Here is an 18,891-nt window from a genome sequence, read left to right as displayed (position 1 = left end):
TCAGGGGGGGAAAAGGAACTCAACAACATTCTGTCATCATTGTATGTGTATATATTAAGATATTTGATATGATACATTGCACTGAATGCTAGCAAAACATTAGCACACTACCTGATAAAATTTCAGATACACTAACATCCTTAAAGTTAATGTCCGTGCATATCCTGCTTTCAAATCAAAAACAAAGGCATTTGCCTGAACAAATTGCTTTCCTGTCTTTCACAAACACAAGCGCATGCACAGACACACACACACAGAGTTGGATCTTTGAGCTGACATGGTGTATCACCGGTTCATTGTTTGTCTGTGATTATCAAACCCACTCATGTTCTATTTCGGCGATGCATTAACCTTTGAAATCATAGCGTGTCCCTCCAACACACAGCTTTTCAGTGACAGCAGAGAGCAATGCAAACAACATAGTTACCTCTTACCACTGAGCAACAAATGGGGTGATCTGTGTGTTACACACTCAGCTTGTCCTTTATCGTGCAGAGAACACTAATTTGTTTTGAGGCTGTTCTTATGGTACTCACATTGTAGGTATATGAAAGCACTGCATGACAGCCAATGAACAGATTATAGGAAGGACGGAAGAGGATCAAGGGACAAAAGATATGAAGGGATTGCAGTCAGAGGAAACAGATCTGGTGGAGAAAATAAGGAGAAAGAGGCAAACAGATGAGTTTGAATGAACTGCCTCTCACGTTTCAAACAAATGATTTGACAGAGTATGGGAAGATAAAAGCAAAATGTCTAAGCTACACTAGTGGCTCCTAGAGGTTGCAACATCAACTACACCCCACAATGCAGAAGTACTGGACAAACCAAACAAGCTGATACACAGCTGATATTCTGTTATGATGTTGGTACATGAGAAGCGAATGAAAGGTTTCATTTATGTGCCTTCTAAATGAAAGTGAGCACTTTAGATTTTGATGTTTTTAGTGTAGAACTACAGACAATAAAGCAAAGGTCAAAGACATTAAACCCCTGTGGATCATGAACATCCACAAGAAAAATATATTCATATGCAGATAGTTCTCAGTTGTAGCTCAGCCCATCTTGCATACTTACTTTATATTATTATTATCTTTTGAACTTCAATTTTTGGCCAAGTCCGATGTAGGGGTGTCATGATAAACCGTTGGTGAGTGATATTTGTGAACTCTAAAAACGCACACATGATAATATTCTACAAACAATCCAGCTCCTCTTTAATCAGTTTTGTTCTGTTCTTGCTTTATCATTGTATGTAGCAGGTGCAACACTCATTGTCAATTACTATAAATTGGAAAAAGAAGAAGACGCAGTACCTAGCCAGGTCGCTACTACTAAAGTATGTGACTACTGTGGCTGTAAAACAAAAATGTTTCAGATAATGGATGCCAGTTTGACACACTATTCATACCTGAAACGTTAACTCACTTTGTGGCCATTTTCTAAAAACGAGACATCTTTATTCTGGTGACTGGGATGGAGCTTTATTTTCATTATCTTAAATTAGTCTTTTATTTCTCACATGGAGTTGTGCCAGGTCTTGTGACGGCCTGTCATGCTGTATTTGCAATTTTATTAGTCACTATAGGGGAGGGTGAGACAAAAGGTTGGGCGAAAATTGGGTTGTTGGGTGAAATCTGAAAGTACACCGCTAGATGTAACTTCTAAATACACGACTTTGGTCTTTGAAGGACTGGCTGATTACTGCAGCTTCCAAGCGCTTTGAAACTTACACGCTAAAGGCACGGCAGACTCCTGGCTTGAAGAAGCCTGCTCAACTGTTCCAAGTGAACTGGTGGAGTGGTGTGCAAACAAAGATGACAATCTTCTTTTAACACTGTAACATCAGGATGCAAGAGCGATAAAAATAAACACTTGTACTTGTCAGGACAACAAAACAACAGGAATCTATGTGGTGGGATGGAACACTGAATTGCATCAGTGTTGGAAGCTGGCCATCACAATGCAGCTGTTCCATTTGTCAAAGCAAAGCTTACAGACAGGAGCTCTGAGAGGGAACAGAGTGGATAGCAATATAAAAAGGGAAAATTTCCCTTGTGACCAGACATCTGTAATAGTTCATGTCCCTCGTCTTTACATATGGCAGCTGAAACAACCCTCAAAGCTTCGTCTTTTTCCCGGCTCAATTTTCCTGAAACTGTAACTGAAAATCATTAAATGAAAAGGCAGTTTTGTGCGGAAGTCGTTTATAGCTACATTTTGTTGAGTAAATGCCATAGCGCTAGAATGGCCTTCTCCATCTGCACAGCAGGTTAAAAGGAACCATTGAAAAGTTATTGCATTTAATTTACCTTGGTGCTATGACTGATTTATTTGAAAGTCCCATTACAAGAGGAAAAAGGCTGATTTTCTGAATGCCTAATGACTAGAGTGGAGGTTACAGGCAAATTTTTGTCCATTAGTCATCATACAAGTGCAGAAAAAAAGGAGATTCATTTTAGCGTGGTAATGAAACCACAGTTTCCTGACAGAGAAATTTATTTTGAGCGTTTTAAAATGTAAGAGAGATAGATGGTTTACTGTGTTTAAAATAATTACCCGTATCATGAGAGTTCATTAAGTTAAAGGGGTTGTTTTTCTAGCATTACATTTGGCCCTTAATTGTTGCAGTCATAAAGCAATGGGGCTCTTCAACACCTTAGAATTCTCAGATTTACAGGAGAAGAGCTGCAAAGCATGAACTTTCTCTCTCAGTCTGTCTCTCTCTCTTTCTCTGTCTGTCTCTCTCTCTCACACACACACATATACACACAAATAAACACATATATCAGAACAAAGTTTAGTCAATACCTGGTCAATATGGTCCAACAGTTATTTTTTTTTGCCTAAGGGCATTCTAGCAGATTAGTCAGGACATACTCATAAACTTATGGTCAAATGCAGTTTAAAGAGCAACTTGCAGAATGAATTTTTTACTAAATTTGGACTTCCCTGGAAATGATCAATTGTAAAGTTAATGCAGGATGTTGTGTTTTGTGACACATAAGCGCAGGAACTCAGAGGGAAATGTATGAGTTTCAGTAATGCTTTTCAAAATGCTTTTTCCCTCAGACTGCATCAAATTAAGTTGGTGTCTTTGTTTTTGCTTTCGCTTAATATGCTGTATTAGGTGGGAGTGAGTCTGAGGGCTTGTAATTTAGTGAGTTTGTCTTTTTTTTTCTTTTTCTTTTTTGTTGCTTATTTTACATTTTTTTTTTACATCGTCTTTCACAGTTTTTCATCATCATGACCATCAATATCTGGTGGGAAGAACACAAGAAAATTATTTGTGGTCCAATCTATGGTCAAAAGTAATTTAATTTGGTTCCAGTGCACTCCAGTCATAAAATACTATTTTGTGCAGTTACACTTTAATTAAAACTGAAAGTTATTTGCTTATTTATCACTATGAATTATTAGTCCCGTTTTTGTCTTGATAATGCTCCACGTGCATACTCCATAAGACTGGATGTGAATGGTTAAAAGTCTTCAGTGTAGTCTCTACTGTATACACACACACACACATATGTATAGATAGTTTTTTTTTTCTTTTTTACGTTTGTCCACTACGTTGATTTGATATGGGCATTTTTGTTGATAAAACACTGCTCCCTGCAACTGTTTTAATCACTGCTATATGATGAGCTTTGTCCATTTTATTCGTTAGATTCCATTTATTCTTTATTGAGCAGGTCTGAGACAGTAAAATTCAGTTCAGTTCAGTTCAGTTTATTTATATAGCACCAATTCACAACAAAAGTTATCTAATGACACTTTCCAATTAGAGCAGGTCTAGACCAAACTCTTTAATTAAACATTGTAATACAGAGAGCCCAACATTCCCCCATGAGCAAGCACTTGGCGACAGTGGCGAGAAAAACTGCCTTTGTCTGCGTTTCTAAAATGTCCCATTATTGATAGAAATGGCTTTAGATTTGTAATATGAATGCAGATGATATGGGCTCTAGTTGAATTTGACCTGCAGGGCGACAAACAGTCGGATGGAAGCCAGCAGCAGTTTGCTAAACGTCATTCATTGTTCAGTTCATTTATGTGGGTTGATTTAGGTCTTGCTTGCAGATCAATGCTGCAGGCAGGAAGAAAGGAGTGGAGAAAATACATCAAGATTTTAAATGCATTCCCCTAAGGCAAGCCTTCAATCTGATCCCTGCCCCATGGGGACAGCCAACCACATCTCATCTCCATATCACTTGGTTGCTTTGCTCAGCTTTGCCTCGTTTACCTGCTCAAATTGTGGCAACCCAGGATGGCATCTCATAAAGGTGTGATGGAAAGGAAAGGTCAAGTGCTAGACTTAGACAATCATGAGACATTTTCCACGATTGTTCTCAGAGAGAGAAATAGATATGATATTGCTTCTGGTTCCGTCATGAGACTTAAGTAATATGTTGGTCCGAATTTGTATTCATAACCTGTCAACCGAGCACACACATGAAACAGATACAAAAGAGAACATAATGGAATAGTTTTGGTCTCCGCTGTACAAACAGATGGAATAATAGCAAACTTGAGGGCCGAGGAAGGAACTGAGGAGGGTAAATTCAATATGAGATTTTAATATCTGAGAAAGAGGAATAGTAAACATGAGCTGTGCCAGTTTTCAGAGGCGGCCTGCGTATAATTTCTTTAATGTGGCACTTAATAGAGTTCAATTTCAAGAGGTTTGATACGGAAAACGCCAACAGTCATCTGAAAATGAATGAAAGAATGAGGGGATGCTTTGCCAAAAAAATCTGAGCAAACTTTAGCCAGGGTTGCAGGGAAATGCTGCAAAGAGACCAATTCATTCCCAAATGCTATTTCTCTCTCACAAACACACATCTGTTTTGATGGGTTATTCCTCTGCTATACTGTCCACAGTGCCAGCATGGAGGCTGGACCAGCTCAAGAAAAATAAGAAGTTATAGAGTTGGTGTGAAATGGCTATCAAAGGGGACTGGACACATCAGGGTAAATGTCAGTGGTCTCTATTTCTGTAGCATTTATGGGGATCACTTTTCGTCATCATTGAGGTTAAGGGTAAGATTAACTTTATCGAACCTTGAGGGTAAATTGTGTAGTACTGTGACTTTTCACAATCTCTTTTAAACCAATGATGTAGTTTCAAGGAAAACAGGAGGTAATACTGGTTCTTTAACAGACTGAAGGTGATTCCAAACAATAGAGCTCATTGGCCCAGATCGGGATTCAAACCTGGAACCTTCCTGCTGTGAAATGACAGCACTAACCACTGCACCACTGTTTCACCCAGGTATGATGCTGTTATCAAATTATTTCCAAAACATGGTATTCACTAACACTAATTCTAGCAAAGGCAGTGAGTAAGACTGCTTTTTAAAAATTGTGAATGAATTTTAAAACGTAATAATAATAATAATTTCCTCACCTGTCCAAATTTCCCCCCGGGGATAAATAAAGGAATTCTGACTCTGATTCTGACATATATGTGTGGAAAAGAGTGATATTCGATTTATAAAAAAAAGGATATATTGTTTGAAATGGCATGTTTTTTTCTTTCATTTGGCGAGTTTTACAGCAAAATATTAACAAACTGAATTCTTTGGTTTGTGAGGAAAATAAAGGTCTCCCAAACTGGAAATACTCAAATACAAATGCATGAAAATAGTATTGTAGCTAACTCATGCAGAAGGACTTCCACCCCATATCCTCCGCCTCCCTGATGCATGTTTGAGATGCTCTGCTGCTGCGTGATGCTTGACTTTAGATTCTGCAGTTTCTCTATCAATCCTTTACCATTTCATGACTGCCACTGCAAGAGCTAAATGAAAACAAAAAGAGACAAGCAGCATGTAGTGAACTCAGCAAAGTTCAACGTTTGGTTTTTAGCTCTAACTAAAGTGTCAAATGCATTTCCATTTTCATAAAACATTTTTATGAGGAGCAATTCAAGTTAGTCATTAAGACATGATTCTTGAGATAGAAGGAGTTAGATGGTTAGAGAGATGGCCTGGTGGAAGAGCACTCCTCTTCTGAGCTTCCCACACTGAGTGCTATTGATTTTCTCCCATAGCTGCCTCAAGAGATCAGCATAGTAGGCTCCTGCAATAGTGCAACCCTTTTCCAGGTAGTTTGCCAACAGCATTCCCTTTGCATCACAGAAAACTGAGGCCATCACCTTATCTGCGCACGCACCAATATGGCTTGTTTTTTGGAGTTGGAGACTCACTGTTCTTTCATCTTAAGTTAGAAGTGCTAGGGTGGTGGGATCTGCCAACAATGACAAGATTCTTACTTTACATGTTGCTGAATCTGTTTTTTATCAGGCCCAAGGAATATTCAAGTAAATCCTTGGGTGTTCATGTTTACTTGCTAGCAACTTTCTTCTTTCTTGCCTTTGTTGGTGCATTGCTGTATCTCTGTTGACTGTTCCTGGCAACAGTTGCCCGAGTGAATAAATCATATTGACAGTTGCCCGAGTGAATAGATCATATTGACTTTGATGCCTTTTTAGCAGACTGTAAGCAGTTTAAGTTTTTTTATTTACTCAGTGAAATATCTTAACATCTAATTTATAGATTGGTACAAATGTTTGTTAAGCTATGTTCACAGTTCCCAGATAATGAATCTATCTAATACCAACTATGGTGATCCTCATGTGCTTTACTGAACTGAAACAAGGCAACTACTGATAAACTGCTATGTGATTGTATAGCTATAGCTACTATGACAAGAAGAGATATGGTGGACATTCAGTGAAATCACTCCTGTAGTTAATTTGAAATGCACACATTGTGCTGCAATACTGCAGTCTTTTTTCATTTTGCACTTGCACAGCAGTTTCTATTGTTTCATAAAACATTCATAACATTCAGCAGAGTCTAGAAACCAATAGCTGGGGTGTCGCTGTGGAATGACAATATTTTTATCCCAGCCAAAGTCACCGTGACCTCCTCTTGACCTCAGCTCAGTAAAACAAAGCACAGCACAACTGAGAAAATAACTGCTGCAGTTCAAACGTCTGATTAAAAATTTACACTGATCAAATCACCTTATTTATTCACAGCGCCAGAAGCTACACATGATTGGCTGAAAACTAGCATCAAGCTGTACTTGATTAGTGATGTCTGATGAGCTTCTTCCCGCTCATTTGGGCGCGGGGTGGGGGGAGGGGGTCGCTGTTGATTTGGGCTGATGAGACTTAATCATGCTAATCAATGGGCTCGAGGAGAAGGGGGGGGGGGGACATGGAGTTGAAAGATAAATTAAAAACTCTCTGTGTAGCTGGAGTGGGTTTCCTGTCAAGGCTGTAAGAATCAGTTCTATTCAAAATGTTTGGATTATGTATTGTTTTGATAGTGTAATTTTTTTTTTATTGTTTCGCTTATATAAATTAATTAATACCATCAGTGTAATCCCAAGCATATATGCTTTCATTTTTCACTCCAGAATGCTTCAAATTGCCTGAGGAATATCAACAGTTGTCTTTGTAATGGGTTTTCTATTTTATCTTAAGCTGCTAAAGCTGAAATTCGCAGGAGGTTATGCTGTCACCCTGACTGCACTGTTTAACCAAGCGCTGCCCTCAGTTGCATCCTTTTATATATTTAGACACTAAATTAGTATACTCAAGATGCCCTTCCATGCACTCAGAGGAACTTTGTTCTTGAGGGGGAAACCATTAAAAGCTTAGTGTAAAGTATTTCAAGCCAAGAAGCAAAGAAAGTTGATGATTTCCTTCACTGCTACGTGTTACTGGGATGTGTACCACACATACAGCTATCACAGAAATCAGTGCATGTGTTTGATGTGGAGTAAATGTTGATGAAAGAGACTGCAGTACCATTGTAACTTACTGTTATTTGCATAGCTTCATTTCAGAAAAGTATGTTGTATGTATTTCACTATTGAAAAGACCTCCTTGTGTATTTTTCAAAGCCTTTATTCGACACTGTCAAACCTGTATGATGGCGGAACGTCTTTATGCCCCATGAGAACTTCACACAGTTCCCTTGAAAGGGAATACTGGCGGGTTATCGTAATGAGAGGAGGGATTCTTCATGCGTCAGTTAAAGGTTGTCATCTGATGAGAGGGAGGGAGTTTGTTTGAAAAGGGGAAAATGTTAAGAAATGTGAATGTGTGTCAGTGGTTAAATAATTTATTCAGTTGCACTATTGTTGCCTGACATAACCATTAAAGTTCCAAAAGATGGAAGTGACAGAATCTCAAGACTGAGAAAATAAGCTTGATGGTGTCATAAGGGTCATCTGGTTTTGGGATTGCAGGTAGGTAAATTCTTAACAGAAAGCTTGTGTTGCACACTGGCAGTGTGGCGTTACCAGTCAGGGACAATATAATTAAAGATGCTATCAAGCTGTATTCTGGGAAATGTAAGATTTTTGAAGCTTGACTCATGATAGTCGGAATATGTCAGCCTTTGCTGTTTTAAGTCTGACCATTGTAATCTGCCTATTATGGAAGTGCAATGCTAAGCAGAGTGGCTCTTTAATGTGACAAATCATTCACCTCATTGTTGTTTGTCTTTTTGTCACTCCATCAGCGAAGGACAAAGGCAATATCAATTTGCCAATCTCGTCTCCTTGAAATTATATTTATGAAGTACTAATTTGTTTTCCCAGTTGTGCTGTGATAGGAAACATAATTGCTGTACAAAGCGCCAGACTCTGACACCACTGACTGGGGTCTTGCTTGTGTTCGGCAAATTTTATTTCAAATTTGATTTTTTTATTTTAATTGATTTCTTTTGATAGCTTTAACTGTTTTGTACACAGACATTTTGTGGGTGTGCAACTTGAAATCTCTGAGTGTTGTTAAAATGGAAAATGGAAATAGTTCATCTTCTGTGGAGCATGAATGTGCTCCAAGCCAGATGGTGGAGTTAAAAAAACACAGAACCCCCAAAACATCAGCATTTATCCTGGGGACAGATCGGATAAAAATTCAGTCTAAGTTGTTTGGTCAGACATGCAGCTGACTGATCCTAAGATGGCTGAAGCAGTTCTTGCATAATGCTACAAATAAGAAGACAATACAGAGTGAGCTGCTAAAGTTTGATCACAATTTGAGAAGATCAAGGTGGAACTGCAGGTGCAATCTGTATCTTGCTGTTCTGGCAGACGAATGCCAAGATCAGTCCAGTTGTGAACATTGAGGTGTTTTCTTCATTGTGAGATGGTTGAAGAAACCCTGTGATAACTTGTCTTGAATAGTGATCTCAAAGAAAATAACCTGCCATCTATCACCGTGTAGCTTTTTGAGTTTCACTATGTTTTTGTCATGCCAGAACAAAAGTCGGTGTGGTGCATGTTTATATGAAAGACACACTGAACCACACTGCTCAGATCTTCCCATCAACCAAATCTGGGATTATTTACTGTGCAAAAAGGACATTAATGTACAATTAATGTACAGTTTATTCGAGCTAATGAACCAAATCTTAAAATTATGACCAAGGCCTACATTTCAGTTTGTGGGTTATTGAAACCCAGTAATAGTAGTAGTCCTGTGTGCCCTGTAAAGGTTTATTAAAAATAAGCTCTAAGTTTAACCAGTACTATTGTCAAGGCAGAGGGCTGCTCACCTGGAGCTGGGGTCTGCTCTGAGGTTTCTACCTTCTAAAAGGCAGTTTTTGCTTGCCACAGTCGCAAAGTGTTTGCTAACGGGGGAATGTTGGGTTCTCTGTATTGCAAAAATTTAATTAAAGAGTTTGGTCTAGACCTGCTCTAATTGGAAAGTGTCATGAGATAACTTTTGTTGTGAATTGGCGCTATATAGAATTATCTGAGGTAAACTGTATCAATATTTTAAACTTCTTTACATTTATATTTGGCCTACTGTATATTTGCATCTTTCTTTGCGGTAAATTCATGCCTTGCAAGTCTGTTCTACCATAGAAGAACAAGTTCAGAGAAGAGGCCTGGACTCTTTCTACTCAGCCCATTAAACTATCTGCCACATCCTTCCTGTTTCTGTTCACATGCACTGCATATTCATTCTGTTCTATTCTCTTTTCTGTGGTTGCCCTGGGAGCTCCTCGCACTGCAAATGCAAACACAAATAGACAAAAAACAAGCAATTTTTTTTAACAAAAAAAGAAAAAAAACACACTCCAGACAAAAAACACAACCAAATACAGAAATGCACTGTCACAGACAACAACACAGTGATTCCAGAGGACAGAGGAAAGTGATGAACATGGCTTGGACACTCTTTGTGACTCAGAGAGTGGTGTCTGTGGATCATCTGTTTATGTTTACGTTGTGGATTTCTGACTTTTCATGAGCACGGTCCTCGTGCAACCTCATTTTAAGGATTTAGTGTTTATGACAGATATTAACCTTGATTTTCTGGTCCACCGGTGTTGACAGGTAGCTTGTAGCCTGCAAAATAATGATACAGGCATTATGGGAAAAGAAATATTCCAAGGTATTGGCTACAGTAGGCCAAACATTGGCTTCTGTGTCTCTAAACTGATGAAGCTCACCTGCTTCACCCAGTCCCCAATGTCTCAGAGGCAGGATCTAGTCCATGTGGCAGCCAGTGAACTTTTGGCAATGAATGAGCCTGTCTGTAAACACAAATTAAATCATATCCTGCTACACAATCAGGGATTCACACGAACACATATGTTTTTGTAAATAGACATTGGCTGGCAATCATTTGTTTAATAATGTAGGCCTACCTACTCAGTTAGTTTTGGGCTGTTCTGATGTCTGTTTGTGTACCACCTTGTTTGGATCTTAAGCTGATTACTGTGTTTTGTTGTTGTTGCTAGGTATATGTATATTTTCTGACTACTAAATCAAAATTTTGTTAGTAAGATCTCAAAGAATTCTACACTTTGTAAGAAATCCAGCCTTATTTCAGACATAGACTCCAGTTATCCTTGTGACATCAAAATATATGCAAGGCCTGTCCATTATAGTATGGGCTACTTGCTTTAAACTCTCAGTATTAGTATTGTTACTTTTGCTGCTATCATTCAGAAACAACAAAACAAAACACATACATCGCACGGAATGCTGGTAGTTGTTGTCTACACTGTCAAAGAACGACCACTGCTGATGAAAATTTACATTACAGTTGGTCACACTCACCAGCTTCCTTCAGCACTCAGTTACAGTGAGAGGCGACCAAATGAAAGCAGTGTAACCTTGAATAAATTCACAGATTTCTCTCGGTTCGAACACTCCTGGCAGCGTTTGGGATGTTGTAAGCAAACAACTCATTTTAAAGTGGAAATGCTACATATTATGTCTTAAAATCATTTATATCAAACCAATGAATTGCAATCACAAGAACGCATCGAGAAAACGATATTTAACTGATGTCACAAAAAATAATTACAACCTCTATTTCAGTATACTTTCCATCCTTACTAGTCTGAATGCCTGTAGTGCTTTAGAAGATGAGATCCTTAACTTCCTTTGTATTACCCCTCTGGCCTTAAAGGCCTATAGGCTACCAGCAATGTTTCCCAAATAAGATGTCTCTGGATTCAGCTCACGGGGGGCTATTATGAAAATACATTACAAAACATAATTTCTATTGAGCCATGGGGTCCATTAATTTGAGCTTAAAAGTGAATCCATTTGCAGCAGCCACCACTACAGCGCTTCCCTCTTTCAATTCACTTGCAGCCATTTGTAATTGCTTTGTGCCGTGAGTGGAATGGACGCATGCTTATGATTGAATGCACAGCAGGCATTGATCAGGGCAGGAGATATCTGGGGTTTTCATCGCAGAAATAATGCTTCAGCAATGCCAACTGGGATAATTCCCAAAACTAAATGGTCAACAATTTAGATTACAGCTCCCAGCATTGACTTCTTGGTGCAAAACTGTCAAACAACTGGAGGCAATAAGCTGCTTGATTTTCCTGGAAGGATTTAGTGCAGTGCCAAATATTTGCTGTCTAACTTCTGTTTAAGCATATATTAGATATGTCCAGTATGTTAAATTTCATCGACGATGAGTACCTCAGACTTCTGGCTTTATGTGTGATCAAGTATGCCTCTTTGTTTGTTTACATATGCGCTCACCATTGTGTGAAAAAGCTGGTGCTAAAGGAAAAGCGTCACACATATTCAACTAGATGCTCCATCATCTGTGCAGTGGATTGCAGCTTTAAATAAATCACAAGTCACTGTGACCATATCAAGGCTAAGGTTTCTTTGTTGAGAACCAAGGACAAATACACTAATCTGCTAGCTGATTTATAGGCTGCGCCCTCGAGCCACAAACTAAATGCAGTTTTGCTGACAGCGAAAGCACTGCTGTTTGGATTTTCACTCAGGATGTGAGCAACATGTCCACCTCGCTTTTCAAAATTCTATTTTTAACCCCTTCACTTTTACAGTTTCAGATGACTGAGTTCAGATGAGTTGATAAAAATGCTGATACACTCAAACACCTCAAGCCAACACAGCACAGTCACTGGAATAAAATGATTCTAATGTACATTTCTAATATGTTTATACTCATATTACATTTCTACAGTGTGTCATATCATGTTCAGATTACATGCATATGAGCTGACTTTCTTATTTAGAAGTGAAAGGGTCACCAAGGACATAAAAGCAAATCATTTAAGGAATGGCATTATATGTAAAGAAATGTGAAGCTTCAACATATCAAAAGTTTCAACATAAATCCTTGATTGAAGAATCGTGCGTTGCCAAAAAAAATATTCTGGCAATGAAGTTGACAAAGTAAGTAACATGTAGCAGCATTTTCTATATCTGTTTTATCCGTGCAGGGTCGTGGGGGGCCTGGAGTCTATCCCAGCTGACTATAGGACTCTGGTTAGGAGTCTGGGTCTGGGCCCTTCTGTGCAGAATTTGCATGTTCTCCCTGTGCCTGCGTGGGTTTTCTCCGGGTTCTCCGGCTTCCTCCCACAATACCAAAAACATGCACATTAGGTTAACTGGCTACTCTACATTGCCCCTAGGTGTGAGTGTGAATGATTGTCTGTCTTCGTCTGTCAGCCTTGCAACTGACCGGCAACCAGTCCAAGATGTACCCCGCCTCTCGCCCATCAGCTGGAACAGGCTCCAGTGTCCCCCCACAACCCTGACGGACAAGTGATATAGAAAATGGATGGATGGATGAATTGAAAAACAACATTGTGCACATTTCTTTTATTTTCATCAGTAACTGACAGAAAAAAAGCAAAGAGGGGATATGGGCACTTGGCATTATTTCTGCAGGGCATTTAAATTATTATAATAATTATATAAATGGTTATCAGAAATAATAATTATGAAAGCATAATTATCCAATTTACATTACCTTAGGGCAGCATGCTTAGAAGGGAAAAGATTCACAATTCACTGATTCAGTCTCATAAACTGTTAATTCGGAAGTGATTAGCGAACTTAATAACTACAGAGTCCACTATTCTCACACTGGATTTAAATTACCTTCATACACAAAATTCACAGGACACAACGCATGTATTCCAGCATAATTGGAATGAATATCCATCCCTACCATCCATCCATTTCTATACCGCTTATCCGTCAGGGTCACAGGGGGACACTGGAGCCCATTCCAGCTGACTACGGGCGAGAGGCGGGGTACATCTTGGACTGGTTGCCGGTCAGTTGCAAGGCTGACACACAAAGACAGACAGTCATTCACACTCATTCACTACTTCCTACTTTCTACTTAAATTTAAAAAAAAGAAAAAAGATAAACATAGGAGAAAAGGGACTGGTTCATGATGTAGATATAACACTTGACTTTGGTTTGGGTCTTTGCTGTGTTATTCTGAGATTTTAATTTTTATTTATGGTTAAAAATGTCAGAGTTAAATGAATATATGAATAAATATATGATGACTATATGCTGCACATGTACCTGTTATTTTTTAATTCTGTTGTATTAATACATTGAAGGCATCGAAGATATAAACTCATGCAACTCATTCTTCTCTGACTTTGCGTGTGTGACATTAAGTGACTGCATGAGTGTCATGTGCTCCACACATTGCATGGCTATAACATGAATTAAGAATGTAAATGTAAAAACATTTGCACACATTCTTTATTCATCACTGCTTCCCCAAGTTTCTTTCATTATGGATGGTAAAATAGTGCTGGGATTTTCATAACCAGCAGAATGGATTATATTGGCATCATAAGACATCAATGAAACATCATACACATGTTCTCTTGTAGACTCATGAATAACATTATAGCTTTATTTTCTCTATGGGATGAAATCATTGAGTTGAAGTGTTCTAACAAGCCATCAACAACTGTAAGCAAAAAAAGCTTGACAAAATGTTTTTTTCCTTATGTTACATTAAATTGAATATATCATATGGGTATTATAACTTATGGTTCCATTCCTAAAGAAGAAATATTTTACTTTTGTGTTGTAATTCACTAATTTTAGGTATCTTACATAATCAATTATGACACCACATGAATTCTTTTAAATGCATGAAAATGCATTCCGCTTTACTAACCACCAACAATGAAATGTTATGATGAAAGTCTGCTTTATTGTGGATGCATCGATATGTACTTCACCTTTTCACAGTTTTATGACTGTTGATAAAGTGAAGCAAAATGCATCATGTGTGTTTGTGAGTCATATAAATGCATTATAAGACAGCATGAATGCCCACATAAAGCACTCTCGATGTGGTCTTCAGAGAAAGTGTCACCAACATTATTTTCTTCCTTTTTATATATATATGTATGTATGATTTGTCATATAATCTGTGATAGATTACCCCTTTCCATAAACATCAGGTTCTGTGATGGACATGGAAACCTACTGACTGTTGGATCCTAAAGAATATAGGGCTGCCTAGTCAGCATCACAGATGTGAGAAAATGGCATCGACATATTTTGAATTCTTCAATCATGTAAGCAGCCTGCACACATAAAAAGACTCACTCAGGTGTTGAAGCTGGGAGGAATCCAGTATCATTACATTCCTCTTTATATTCAATGATATGCAGATGGCTTGCAATATAGGAAACGTATTAATGCATTGTCCCACATGTGTAATGCCAGTGATGTATAGAACTGCCATTCTGGAGGATATGATGTACCTCTTCTAAAGCAGCAGCAGCTGCTCCAGTTCTCTGTCAGTGTCTACAGTAAATCTGTTCAGCCACTGATGTGAACTCAGGAGTGTTTTGACAGGGCTCACAGCCTTATACATAATTATGTACTTATACACATAAGTGGATAAAAAATAAATTTGAAGCTTTAAAATTTGCTTTGGGTCACAGATGAATAAATCTCCTAAATTTATGTTTAGCAAATGGTTTTGCCTAATACATTTTGGAGGAAACATAATTGCTGTATGGATTATGATCACTGGCAATATTTTTTGAGCGCACATGGTGCTATATTCAACCACAAAGGAGAATGCTGAGGAGCTCAGGTTCCAGATTGAGTTGAGTTGAGTTGTCTAGAAACATGCATAAAATATTCCAGGTCTGGGTCCTTATTAGATATTACATTCATCTTAAAACTAGCTAATGTGTTTTTGTCAGGACTATGTGGGTAAGCTGATCAGAATCAATTGACAGTGCCCTGAAAACATATGCAAATAACCCCCATCACCATCATGTTATAGCCTATTGATTATCTTGCTAAATGGTGCGTGGAAGTACGTGAAATTGCATTTTTCCAAAAGAAGAACCATGTGCGCTTCAGACGAGTGAGAAGAGCACAAGCAAAGCATAAAATCACCTAACCTGCTCTCACATTGATGTTCACAGTCCTCATATTAAGAATCTGATTGACACAATGTATTTTTAGGGCCTTTAAACAGGCATTTGCGGTTGCAGGTTTGTAACATATACATACATAGGAGATAGGGGTGCAAATCTCAGTAAAGCTATTATACTGCAGGTGAAGACAGTTGCATCAGTTAAAAGATAAGGAAATTTCTCACAAGGATGACAAAAATGTGGCTAAAACACAAAGAGAAAACATAACATTATCAGTACAACATACAATATGAAGGTTATAGATTAGATAGAAAAATCAGATTTTTCTGCATCCATGTCATTTTTTTCCATTGGGTATTTCACTGGATGCACACACTGTTTCATTTCCCATATACTACAATTTGCGGTATACACTATACATAGTCTTCATTTACTTGCTGTCTCACGGCTTTTAATCATTTTAGTCACTGAGGCCTCTACAAAAGCATAATCTCATGGCATGATTGGAGAACTCTCCACTGTAATTAAATGATAAGGTGTTTATGCAAATATATCTGATTTTTGTTGGCGGCAAAGCAGCAGCTGTTTGAATGAGGAGGTCGAGATAGTACAGATCATTGATTAAATAGAGAGTCTGCTAGTGTCATCCAACTTGCTCTCTGTCTATAAGACACTCACTTCCTCACCTTATCAGTTTGGCAGATTAGCTGTGAAAGTAATACTGATGCTGTGAATGCCATCAGATATATTTTAATAGGAAGTTTGGAAGCTCGGAATTTACAGCCAACCTCTATTCAGATGCACACAAGTATAGGAAGCATATCCAAGTCGTTTGAATAGCTCTCATCAGTCATCAAATTATCGGCTCACTCCTGCAGCAGTAAAAACATCTGAATGTTCATGCCATTAATGCAACAGAGAAAACTGTGCCATGAAATGATATGGCTCAATGCTTGTGTAATTATAAATGTAGGTCATCTGAATCACCGCATGTGCGTCAACAAATGCAATTTCTCACAATTCTTTTGAGTTTCACATGATTGCTTTGACAGTCATACTGTATCCATGGCTGTAATAATGTCCCAGTCAGCTTGGTTGAAGTCTTTAATTGCATTCACTAGAATCAGGTGGTTCCTCCAGGGTTTGAGGAGACTCTTTGTGAGTTATGATGATGCCTGTCTTGGACAAGTACTGTTTCAAGTTAGGTGAAGATTTAGTCAAAGTGGTGACATGATCCCTTTCATGCATTTGAGGGAGAATGTAGAAAGCAGCTTGCACAACAGCTGAAACACAAGCCTCATGTCAGTGACACTAAATACCATAGCAGATTCTCCTCCAGCTAATTCCTTGAGATGAGTTTTCTGTTTACTTTTCATTCACTCAAACAGCTGCAGTATCTGCAAACAAAACTCCAGACCTACAGTAGCTTGGCATTACTACATTTTCAACCAGGTTAGTCGCATGATTCAAGTGAACAACTGCCTGTGTGTCCACCACAGTGAACCGCATTAGATGAATTTGACAACTGACATTTATGGTTTGCAGAGGAAGAAGTCGACTGACCCTGGTGAGTTTCCATGCAGCAGCAGGTCAACATTTTTGTTTCTGTGTGAAATGTCTCAGCAACTATTGAATTGCCATGGAATTTGGTATATATATATTCAAGGTCCCCCGGAGCATGAATCATAAACACTTTATCCCTTGACTTTTCATTCAGCAACACCACCAAGTTTTGACTCATCCCCTGAAATATGCTGAAATCTACAAGATGGATTAAAATGAATTTGACATGAAGATGAAGGACATTCATTCATCCAGATCATGAATCATAATGACTTTGGTGATTCCCTGATTTTCCTAGAGCAGCAAGTCATTGCATTGGCCAATCACATCAGTCTACTGTACTTACAAGCAAAGATTCCTGGTAAATTGCTTTGTAATATAAATGTACTTCTACCATTTGCCTTATGATCATTGCAATGAGAGATAGCCTTAATAAAAGTAGTAAAATCCTGTCAGAGAGTATTCTAAACTGTTGTGCAATGTTCTGGTGTCTATCAAGCCTTAAAGCACATTAATCTAGTCCTCAAGGTTTAATTGTTGGATAGTATTTAATTGGATTAGGGTTTCAGCAGGAGGTTACCTTAAAAAATACAAAACACAGCTCCCTGAGTTGTTTTAATGTAGAGCTGTTCAGTCTGAATCCCTGCTTACCATGCTATAACACTAAGCAAAAACGGTGGTCATTATTAACATTACCACAGAAATAGCATGTTATCATTGTCCTTGTGAGCATGTACCATAAGCATTCTGATGTCAGTATTTCATACAAGCCAACACTGTATTTAAGATCAGCATCTCAGTGCTACTAGCATGACTGTAAAGTCACTTTAACTTGGTTTAATATAACTACACATCCAAACTCTGTATTCATAGGAGGTGCACTGTCACTAGCCAATGCATAAGTTACAATAAGCTAAGAATAATTCTGAAATAAACTAATCTCAATTAAAGAGTTTGGTCTAGACCTGCTCTAATTGTAAAGGATCATGAGATAACTTTTGTTGTGAATTGGCCCTTTATAAATAATAAATAAACTGAATTGAATTGAATTGAACAGTAGAGGCTTGAGCTTCCTTATGATCTCTGCATACTGTATTTATGCATAAAGATGGAAGGACATCATTCTGTCATTTGTCATTATGTGTTGAAATGATGTAATATAATGATCAATACAGATGCTCAGTAGAGGGACAGATTTCAGGCATTTTAAGAAAGTTAAAAAGATAATTTCTGATCTTTTTGCTGTGACACAGCTACCACTGGGATCCATTGTAACTGCCAAACTGACCAAAGTTGTTGGGCTTTGCAAGAAAACAAGCAACAAACCCTTTAAAGCTACCTTTAAACTCTACAGGATTGAGCGTTACTGAGAGGATTCTGAATTGAAAATCCCTTTGAGTTGACATAGCAAATTTGGAAATGATGGTCTACTGATTTCCCACATAGCAGAAAGCAAACCATAGAACCACAAAGTTGGATCAGAGAGAGATAAAAAGACAAACAGGCAGACAGAGATAAGTTACTTTTGGTGAGGCTGAAATTGACAACATACCAAATATAAATCAGGTAATGGCAAAAGTTTCAGTGTTTTGTAATGAGTAAACTTAAAACCTTAAACCTATGCGAGTT

The sequence above is a fragment of the Scatophagus argus genome, chromosome 18 (genome assembly GCF_020382885.2).
Source record: "Scatophagus argus isolate fScaArg1 chromosome 18, fScaArg1.pri, whole genome shotgun sequence".
Classification (NCBI taxonomy): Eukaryota; Metazoa; Chordata; class Actinopteri; family Scatophagidae; genus Scatophagus; species Scatophagus argus.
The sequence above is the reverse complement of the archived record's forward strand: the minus strand, read 5'-3'. Positions refer to the sequence as shown.